The sequence below is a fragment of the Dromaius novaehollandiae genome, chromosome 26, assembly GCF_036370855.1.
Source record: "Dromaius novaehollandiae isolate bDroNov1 chromosome 26, bDroNov1.hap1, whole genome shotgun sequence".
Lineage (NCBI taxonomy): Eukaryota > Metazoa > Chordata > Aves > Casuariiformes > Dromaiidae > Dromaius > Dromaius novaehollandiae.
In genome coordinates this window covers 7319911-7329577 of record NC_088123.1, presented here as the reverse complement: position 1 = coordinate 7329577, position 9667 = coordinate 7319911, and the positions used below count along the sequence as shown (strand labels likewise).

Sequence of the window (9667 nt, the reverse complement as noted above, 5' to 3'; positions counted from 1 at the left end):
GCATGAGAAAAAAGTATTCTTTGTGAGATCCACGTTCACACATTTCTCTCTGTTGAGAAGCTCTGCAGCCTTGCAGCACATAATTATCATTGCTGTTTTCTCTAAAAGGTCATCAGAAGCTCACAAGGTGGTGCTTCTATTACACACCAGTTACACTCCTTTCTCTTTGTGTTTCCATCTGCACGTTATAGATTTCCTATACATTTCAATTACAGTCTTTCCCCTCACCTTAGTTAAATACGTTGCTGGGGTAACAAAGGTTTTATGAGTGATAGCAGAAATAATTACTTATTTGGTAACTAGTGTCTTTTAATGGGGGCATTAGATTTGATTTTTATAGGGCAAGCATGGCAAAGGAATGGGGGATGTAGAGAGAAAAGGGGAGGAATTGACTGAGTTGTCTTGCAGTTTTGATCACAAGTCAGAAACCATGTTTAGCTGTCAAAGGAACTGTTTGGGAAGTTATCACAAAGGAATAAAAGGGTAGAAGAAAAAAAAATCTCCCTTGCTCAGGAATGTTTGTACATTTTAAATGACAGTTTGAAATGTTATACAGAAAATGCTTGACTGAATTTTGCATTATTATCTTTTTATTTCAATTCAAATACAGAAAGGTTGGTGAGGACAATGTCCTGATGATCCCGTCACTAGATCAAAAAGGCAGTTATAGAGCGGATAATAAATATATAATATATAGTTCTGCTTTTTAAAGTATTTAAATAAATTTTTCATGCAGAACAGATTGTTTAATATTGAGTTGGGGGAAGGGTTTATGCACCATTAAACAAGCAGATCCTGACAATTTTTTTTTAACTGGGTAGACTGAACTCAGATTCCCAGCTTTGATAAACTAACTGATTTAAGTAGACAGTTGATAACCAGTCCCTATTAATAGAAAAGAACTAAAATTGCATAAACTAATTGTAATCAGTCCTTTTTTCATATTTATTGTAGCTACAAGTCTTGCTGACCTTTATTATATTGTGTATCATCTTACATAACATAAACAGAATGAGATACAGCATTAATACATTGCTCTAAGATACTTTTCTAGTTGTATGATAGCAGCACAAGGAAGTAATTTTCTGTGATAACTCCTAGATGCTATTGTAATAAAAATGAATGCTATAATAATCTGAAGGAACTGCTTTACAAAAGGAGTATACTACAAGTTAAATTAACACATCGCAGTACCAGTACTAGTACTTCCTAAAGTATCTTTAAAAACCCTCATGGTTAGGTTTTCAAACTAATTATTAATTTTAGGATTTTAGCAAGCCTACATAGCATTAAGCCTCCCAACATATGGTTGACATGGGAAAGCAAATTTCCCTCAGTGTGTTTATCACCCAAAGCATGTGGTATATACCCTTTGCTCTTCATTTTATCTATTTTTTTTAGTTCTCTATTCACAAGTATTGAATGCTACTGTTTTTTAGGTTAGCCTTTTAGTTCAGATGAGGAGTGTGCTTTTGAAGTAAACCGCCTGATCATCCCTATTTCCTATGCTTTGGCTGACGTGTGGAGTGGTCTCAGAATGTATGAACTGGATCAGTAACAAAACCCCTTTCTCTTGTATCTGGGAAGACTGGCGATAAGATGCATTTTATAGATTTAGAAAGGCTAGAATAGATCACTATGACCCAGACAGCCTGACTTCTATAAAATAGGCCAAAGAATGTTGTAAGACAGTTTCTCTGTAAACCATATAACTTTTTGATGAACTGCCTGTTAGAGAGACATATGGTTTCTGTTTAAAGAGTTCATGTGCCAAATTAACTACACCATCTCTACATAAATTATTCAGGTCGCTCATTATCCTCACTGTTAAAAAAAAAAAAAAAAAAAAAAAAAAAGACAACTGATCCCACAGATTACTTCTGTGGGATCTCAAGTAAGTGGCAATTCCTCCATCCTTGTAAATTATTCCTGTAAATATCCCTATAAAAAGTTAATTTGGCCCTATCTGCCAAGTTTGTCATTTCCAGTCGGGTAAATCTTGTGTGGTCCCATTGATGTTGCATTTACACTTCGTGTAACTGAGCAAACTCCAGCCCAAACCTGATTTTGTCTCCAATGAACATTTACTAATACAATGTTCTATAGTTAGCAGGTGTCCTGTTACATATTTGGAAGAGAAAGTAACCAAGTATAAACCTTTGGCTCCATCTCCATCAGTATTTCTGATGTCTGTCTGTTTAATTGTTATTGACTGCAGAAAGTACTTTTTGATTGAGGCGTGAGGTAAAGTGATATCGATTAAAGTAAATGAACTTTTCTGCAGTCTGAGTCAATTGGGAAGGTATAGAGAATAAACTGCAAGAACATTTACCTCGCCCATGAATAAAATTCCTCTTTGGAAACTCTCTGACCTACTTCTTCCACTAAAGGACCTTATGAGATAAGCCCACATTTCTACTATTTAATACTAAAAAAATCAAGCTGCTGTGAGTTTGGACACAATGAAAATCAGCTTTTTTTCCTCGATATTTTGAAATAGAAGAGAAGGAAATTAGAACAAAAACAGATTTAACTTTTAATCCCTCAAGTAAGCAGCTTTTGCCATGTAATTTTTTTTTTATCACAACCGTGTATTTTGTTCTGGGAAAATAATGGTAGGAAAGCAAAGAAACCCCTATAAGCAACACACTTGATTTTATGTATCTGTTGGGACTTAGTGCCATGTTCAACTCTGTTTGTGATCAAAGAAGTGCAAGGATGCAGGCATCTGCCACAATTCATCGGTGAATTTGAAACATTCAGGACACGGAGAATGTTGCTCCCTGTTTCAATCCACTTAAGATGCATGACCACATCGTTTCCATTACAGCTGCACATAAGCCTTATTAATTTAAGCTTTTTGTAAAAGAAAAAATAGCATTGCTTGGATGAAAAGTAGCATGAAATATTCTTCTTCTTCTTTTTTTTTTTTTTTTTTTTTTTTGTTAAACAGCAACAGCTGAACATCCTAGCCCAGGGCTTTATTGTACTGCATATTGCATAAACTCATAATAAAAGCTTACATCTAAACAGACAAAACAGACTGATAGCATAAAGAAAACCATCTTCTCTCTTTTTCACATTATCTAAGGTATGTAAGATAAAGGATGTAATTCAACATGCACAAAAATATGTTCTTTGTTTTACGCATGTGCCTAAACCTGTGTGTGTAGCTGTCATTGTGTATCTGAAACTAGCCAGGCCCTCAGATTAATTCTGTGGTTGAGCCAGAGGCTTCTGAGGACACAGGGTCCTTCTCACTTTTCAAGGCTTAATTCAGGAAAGGCATTGAAGTTCACTCTTTAAACATTTAATTAAGTCTCATCATTCTAGAGCTGTGCCAATACATTCAATACGCACTCCTCACTGTTTTCTCTTAATTCCTAAGGAACTATTTGCTAAAAGAGTGACTTAATTCAGAATTTTCAGTGCCCTCTATTTCATTTTTCTCAGGGAATGTCTTCAAAAGGACCTATTTGCCTACTGATTACACATTGCATTGCACTGCAGAATCTATAGTATAGATGTCGGAATGGGAAAAATACATCTTCATTATCAAATCTACTTGCTACACTAACTTAATATAAAATAATAATTCAGTCAATTAGATTACTCCATATAATTAATCAAATCCTTACATTCCTGTTGTGCTGTCATACAGTATTTGCTGAATGCATGTCAAAGTAACAACTGACACACTGTGTGTTCGGTTTAGATTGTTTAGTTCTTCAGTTCAGGCAGCATCTTCTTTGTGCATCCCGCACAGTGGCTTAATAGATAAAAATATAACAATGACCACAAAAACTAACTATCAGTAAAAACTTGAATAAGCCTTTTCAGACAAGCTAATGACTGATTTTGTGCTAAAATTTATGAGGTTTCTCCTTCAAAATCATAATACATGAAGTTCTGGAAGAAGGACTTATTTGAATCAGTTCTGAATTCTCTAAGAACTACTTGGACAACATATAAACATATTATTGTGACAGTAGATATATTTGCTATCACTACAATGCTGTACAAATTTCACTGACACCAAGGAGAATTGTTTTTTGAATTACTCTTGCAGTAGTAAAAAGATTCAATAGTACCTCAAATGTCAGTTAAATCCTGCCTAAAGTAGGGCAGTTCTTGACTGTTGTACAAGTCTGCATAATTCTTCCCTGCAGATACAGTGCATAACGGGGTAGGGGGAAGTGTACCTGGAGAAGGTTGTTCTCCTGTGCCACTGTGGACACAATGGTCCAGAGATGTTCCTGCACACTGCCATATTGGGAATTCTCTAATGGTTCTTCTTTGTTGTGCCGGGATGGAAACAATCGAAATTAAGAGATGGAGGAGAGAAACAAGTAAAAAGTTATTTTTCCTTCTCACTCTTGCGGCTCATTAACCATTGCTCTTTTTTCCCAGGGAAGTAATTGCTGTAATTATGTAAAAACAAACAAACAAACAAAAACCCCACACCACTACTTCCTTAAACATTTGTCACCCTCTTCTTTCACACACTATACATTTCTCGTATTGTTTTGTTTCTTCCAAACTGTAGTCTGTTAAAATACACTTTATTATTTTATTACATCTTTCATGTTCTTCCCTTGCTATTTTTTAATAATTTTAATGTAGAATGTTTATTGTTTTTCACAATTTATTTCTTTTGACAATATTTTTTCTATTACATCATTTATTCTGTACTTTCAAGATGTGATCATATTCTATTTGCTAACACGTACTATTTTACTTAACTATTTTTCAACATTTTGACCTCCTGCTGCAATTTTATTATGCTAGTTTTTGCTTCTTTCATTTCTCCTCTTTTATTACTTTACCCATATTTGTGTGTGTTTTTCTGTACCAGAGTTTTATTTGTATTTTTTTTTCATATGGTAAAGTTAATTTTCCTCCTTTAATGTGATCAAGGAATCAAGAATCATGTTCTTTACCTAACTCTGGTCTTAGCTAGCCACTAAACAATACAGGTAAACCTCGTTGTTTCAAGTTGTCTTTCTATCACTTGCCTTGCTTTTCAGTTTAATTTCAACTTTTACAGGCAGAAAACCAGCAGTAGAACCAAGGTCTCTAAGAAGCCATGTAGTTCTGTCTACTTGGTAGTATAGGAAAGAAAAGCTAAGAACATATATACATTTTAGTTCTTATAAAGTGCATATGGCTGATATACTTTTAAAAAGCAATCAGTAATTCTTAAAGCTTTCCAGCTTCCCCTCCCATCTGTCCATTTTGTTGACACTGGTTTGGAACATGGATTTTTTACTAAGCAGATCACAAAGAAGTGGAAATTTTCAAATTCTCTTAACTGCTTATTTCACAAAATTCGTGGGATGCAAAATCACACTGATTTCTCTGATGAGAGAGAAAGGGGGCAAATAATCCTTATTTTATAAGCGATGATGGCTGGTGGGAAATAGTCTCTTGAGTTTCGCATTTAAATTAGTGAGAATCAAAACCACTTCCTTTCCCTAATAGATTACAGTCCTCCTTGGTCAGGCTCCTGTATTTACATTCAATAACATATCCTCCTTCCAGAGGCTCTGTGGAGATTTTTTTATGGAAACATCAATAGTTTCCACTTCTCTCTGGACTCATTTAGTCTGTTTACAAAACACCATCAAATGTCAGTATCTCATCTGTGATTCACTTCCTGACATTTAATTATTGTTCTGTAAATCACTTATCTTAAGAAAAGAAAAAGTGTAATGAGATTTTTAAAATATTGGTGAGGTTATAATTATTTTCCACTTAGTCTTATGGAACTCATTGGTGCTATTTAAGAAAACCTGAACAGACAACACTACAAATGTCTCTTAAATGTTAGCTTCTTCTAAGAATGGAGGATTTATGAGGAGGCTTAGAAGTATATGTATACAGAATGTATTAATCATACATTATATTTTATAATGTTTTTCATGCAAGAGGATCTTAATGCACTAGGAAGATGATGGCATGAATTTACCAGTCTCTTTGCTCCTTATGCACGTCTTATGCTATTGCAGTACGAGCAGCACGAGTGACAAACAAGATGCTTTCAGATATACAGAAGCCCTTAAAAAGATGGGCAAACCCTGTTTTCCTTACTGCTTTTCTGAACTCGAAAATGTAGAATTCTATTTAGCTCTTCATTTTGTGCTTATTTTGCATAGGGAAAAATACAATGAATCAGTACAAGTAGAATGACATCCTGAACTGAAAATAATGAGAAATCAAAGGATATCTAACAAACAGTAACTGTTACTGTTGGTACCATTAACGAGAGTGAAAATTGTGATAGAATTTTCACTAAGGGAAAAATTAGTTAGGTTAGGTGAATTTTTTTTTTTTTTTTTTAATAATGGTTGAGAAATTCTCACTGGATTTAAAAAACAAGGAAAAGTTAATAATTAGCACATGTAGATTCATTTTGAAGTATATTGCTATTTTTCTCCATTTCATATACTTACATGTTTCTGGCTTCCTTGTAATTGTAAACATGCAGATCAGGCAAAGATGAAAGGGTCCTGATGATTCAGCAGGAATTATTTCTGCTCCTGAAAAATTTGGTAATAAGGATGGATAAGGGAATTACTACTCAATTTTTATTTTTAATCCCGAAAGGCCAGACGACATCCAGCCTCAGGATATCACCTCGCTCTTTAAAAAACAGAAGAGCCATCAGAGCAAGGAAAAAGAATGACATGAAGACAGCATACGTCTTTTTTGAAAAGCAAAGTCCATGATAAAGATTTGGATATTTTCTTCCCCTTTTTGTCCTTTCTGCATTCATCAAGGGCTTTAGACTGAGTATAAAGAACTAGCCTTTAGGGCATAATTATACAGAGAAAATCAAACATTAGGAAAAATAGTTTGCAGGGGTTTTTTTTATTTGACTATCATTAAGTGAAGTGAGAGTGAAAGATGTAAATAACTTGACTAATTTATAATCACTATGAAAATTCACTGCTGGAAGGAAAATTCCTTTGAGAGTGTTTCAGTATGATGTCAAATTATGTTTTGAGTCCAATATTAGGCTTTTCAATTATTCCTGTAGAACAGAGAGATAAGATAGCTTGTAAACATGCAAACCATGCCATTGCATCAATATAACCACAAATATCCTTTGGCAGTAAGTATGTCCTCACCCAGCACAGGTTGAATACTCTAGATACAAATAAAGTTCAATCACTGCTCAAAGTTTTTCCCTCAAAATATTTCATTTATAATGATATTTGCTCTTCTGTGATACTTTTCATCTAAAATCTTAAAGTGCTTTGCAGGCATTAGTTAATTAAGCCTCAAACTGCACCTGGGAATCAGGAAAGCCTTTATAATCATTTCAGGGAGCAGTTAAATGGTTTATACAAAGTCACACAAAATCATTGCAACCATGGCTCCATGGTCATTAACACTGAACGTACGCTTTGTCAGATGAACCCAATGGCATTATTTTTATTTGGATAAGTTGTGACTGATTTTCAACATACCAGAGTAAATAATAGGGAGTTTATGCCAGCTTTGTACTTTTTAGGACAGCTTTCTGCTGCCTGCAGGATGACAGACTATAGTTGATGCAGCATAAAGTATTTTGGGAAGAGAGGGAAGTGCATTCGCTCAGTAGCAGAAGGTTTCTTCAATCCACAACTAGTGTGAACTGCAAATAAAGGGTCTCATTTCATTTTACTTTACTGAGTGTTACAAGGCTAGGGATCAAAAAGGAGCAATATAGTGACTGGGCTGGATCCAAAGCCCCTGAAATCCATGCAAACACAGGTGTTAACTTCATTTTCAAAGATAAGGTGCACAAACATTCTAGATTCACATATGGGCCCCTCACAGCATTAGAACTTGTTACAAGAAAAGGCTACTGGAATTTATATCCCTAGCCTTTCATCAAACAAGTGCAGAAGACAGTTAGGCCCTTAATTTCTGTTGACTTTGGGAGTAATTGTCCAGACAGTAAACTGTCTCTTTTTCCTTCAAAATCACCATTTTGCATACTTGATGTGCTGAGATAGCTCAAATGATACAAGCAAATTCATCGTTTCAAATTTTCAACCTGAAATTGGATCTTTTTTTCAAGTCTCGAGTTCTCTATTTCTACAAAAGCATAATTTGAAAACAGGAGCGAAAGCATCACTCTGGCATAGTAAAAGTCCAAAGCAAAGTATTTGGCTTCATCCCCTTCACAAGTAGTAGTTAAACAGAGGTGCCCAACTTGACATAACCTGATCTAAATCTGAGCACCAGTGACAGTGCTCAAATTCTATGTGACAGTGGAAATAGCGTACTAATTTTTGCTAAAAAAAAGACCTGCAAGAAAACTTAAATTAAGCTAAAATATGAGTCTGGTACATTTTACACTATTAAAATTTTCCACATTCTAACAGAGATCAGATATTTCCTCTACAAGTCAGTAAGTCTTTTCTCCAAAACTTTACAATGTGACTCCAAACACACTAACCATTTCCAAGTCATCTGCTGGAATTAGTGCAACATGTTGTACATGCAAATCTGGCTTTCAAAGGTTTACATTCACTTTAATCACCAGTGCTAAAAGGCCCTAGTGTTCCCTTTCATCTGGCAGCAAGTTAATTATAAAAGCTATATGTTAATATTAATATTGTCTTACTGCAGATCAATGGTTGTATTACCTTTGATTTAAATATTATGCACTTGATGGCAAAACTTAGATATCTAAATCCAGAACTTCCAGGGTGGTAAATTTAGGTAAAGATTTAAATAGAAATGTTTGATCTTTTAATCTGTTGACCCAGTTAAAGTTTAAAAAAATTAACTAACTTCAGTTCATTGTTACAAAATAATTTAAAAGAATCCTATGTAAATGTTTGTGTTTTTTTCCCTCACTTCTGCAGTCTGGATACCTGCCCAATAGAGGCTAGATTTGGATCTCTTAAGTCATTTCACAGAGGTCACATTCTCGTTTGGATGTTAACAATCAAGGGGTAAAGGAAAACAGACCAAGGCCTGGTTGTCATACAAGTCCAGGTCTGTTACTTACCTCACGTTAAACTCCTAGCATGATTTCAAGAACCACGTATTTTGCACTGTGATGACTCTCTCTCCAGTTGCGTCTCTCTGCCAGGCTGCTCCTTGGATCAAAGCATGCAAGAAAGGGGTGAAAGTAAATCACAGCAGCCACCAAGGTGAACGGGTGCGCTAAATCAGGAGGAAGCAAGCAGAAGGGAAGGGAATTCAGAGGACTGCCACTCACCAAGGAATACAGACTTCTAATTCGGATGATTCCGCGCGTCGCCTATCCGATTCTCCTGACAATACAACCCAAACACCTCGGAAAGGGGCATTTCTCAGCACAGAGCATACCTCAGGATGGGCCAGCTCTTCACAGCTGCGACAAGCCCCATTACCTCTCCTGACTCAACTCTGCAGTGGTAAAATGGGCCTGATCTTATTTCTGTCCTACCTCAAGTGACTTACTTATTACAATCAATAGTGATGAGGCCATTCTAGTATATATACATATATATACCTATTGCATGTTCCCCTATCCAAGGAGTCATCTTTTTCACACCTTGATTTTAATTCTTCTATATCCCACTGTTCACAGACTGCATCTGAATGAAACATACTCATTTTAAAGAACATCTGTTGCTGTTTGTGCTTAATTCTTTTTTCTAAGGGGCGGGGGCTAGAAGAGGAA

The 9667-nt window shown here is 35.4% G+C and overlaps 1 long non-coding RNA gene across 1 annotated transcript; it reads right to left on the bottom strand.

Annotated features, from left to right (window-relative positions):
* Positions 1–4208: 4208 nt before the first annotated feature.
* On the bottom strand, positions 4209–9158 carry LOC135323661 (uncharacterized). The gene is made up of 3 exons (XR_010385139.1): positions 9008–9158; positions 6453–6539; positions 4209–4294 (listed from the first exon to the last, which is right to left on the bottom strand). It is a non-coding gene; the product is annotated as an uncharacterized LOC135323661 (long non-coding RNA).
* Positions 9159–9667: the final 509 nt, after the last annotated feature.